Raw genomic sequence first — 1496 nt, forward strand, 5'->3', positions numbered from 1 at the left:
CCCCCGAGGTGGGAAGTGCCCAGCCGCCAGTCGGGCAGTGCTCAAGGAGGATCGCTCGCTCTCCCCCTCCCCGCGGGGCATCCGCCTGCTGCATTTGCGGGCTCTCCCCAGGAAAAGGGGCCAGGCGCGCGCGTTGTTCCCTCTGCGGAGTCCTGTCATTTCTGACAGAATCCCTCGTTTCCTTGCCGCGCGCGCCCCCCCCTCCCCCCCTCCACCGGCCTATACAGGCGGCTGAGTCTCTCTCTCTCTGGTCAAACGAGTGGGAAATGGGGCCTGCACGGACTGCTTCTCTTGGCAGACAGAGAGAAGGAGAAAGGGAGGGAGCGGACCTGGTTGAAGGAGGGTATTTCGCCGGGACAGCAAGTGCGGATATGGCGGCCGGGGCGTAAGGGAGCGCGGCGGAGCGTGGGCCCGGGTACTGGGAGGAACCAGGAGAGACCTCACGCAGGGGCGCAGCCGGGGAGTCAGGGGGAAACAACAGGGCTGCCGCTGCGTGCTCTTGTGTGCGTACATATGGCAAGGCACGGTGCGTGTGCGGTTCCGCCCCCTGCACCGCCCCGCGGCCGGACATGTCCGGCGCCGGCTCGGGCCCTCCGTTGGGGCGAAGAAGCACACAGGCACACCACGGGGCGGCACGCTGTAAGCCGACGCCCCGGGGGGGGGGGGGCGGGGGGGCGGGGGGAGCACCAGCGCCTGGACACCGGCAAGCCGCAACTCGGGAATTTCCGCCCGAAACGATCCGGTTTTGGCGTCGCCGGGGGCAGGCCTGCCAGGTGCATCTCCCTCGTAGGCGGTGGGCCTCCTCTATGTGTTGGCAGCGCATGCGCACGCACATGCGAGCACAACACCGGGGCACGCGTCGTTGCACCGCGCACACACCCGGCCCGCGCCGCTGGTTTGGAACCCCGCCCGCCCGGGGGCCCCCCCCCCCCCCCCCGCTCCGGCCAATGCGAGTCCGTGGCTCCGCCTCGCGTGCCGGCACACATATGCCACTCCGCCGGCCTACGATTGGACGCCCCGGCCCCCGCCCAGCCGGGCGGCGCGCCCGGGCTGCTGCTTCCATCTTGCCGTTCTCGGGCCTGGGACGCACCCAAGATCCCCCGGGTCCTGGGGGCCCGGGGCCACTGGCGGGCCAAGCCCCGCCCCTTGGCCCCATTGGGCGACTTTTCTCGATCACCTCGATCGCAGCCCCGATTACTTTGGCCCCGGTGTCGGCCTCCCCAATGAGCCCCTCTCCCCCCTCGGCCCGGGAGCCTTTTTTACAGGCCCAAAGTCTCCCCCCCCCCCCCCTCCAATCCCGACGGTGCCAGCGAGCCTTTTTATCGGGCCGAGCCCCTGTGCTCCCCAATGACACACCTGCATCCCCTGCCCCACGCACGCCCCCATACCCGCGCACCCGTCCCCCTCCAAGGGCCTCGCATCCGCTCGTCTCCTCCTCCCCTCCCTGCCCCCCTCCCCCCCCCCCCTGGTCGGGGATCTTCCTTCACATTCACACC

General features: G+C 70.5%; 1 protein-coding gene across 1 annotated transcript in view; it reads left to right on the top strand.

The window, feature by feature from the left end:
- The window catches only part of H696_04830 (hypothetical protein), a 5168-nt gene that overhangs the window by 2615 nt on the left and 1057 nt on the right, over nucleotides 1–1496 (top strand). The window lies entirely within an intron of this gene.

This window comes from Fonticula alba (assembly GCF_000388065.1).
Source record: "Fonticula alba strain ATCC 38817 unplaced genomic scaffold supercont2.8, whole genome shotgun sequence".
Classification (NCBI taxonomy): Eukaryota; order Rotosphaerida; family Fonticulaceae; genus Fonticula; species Fonticula alba.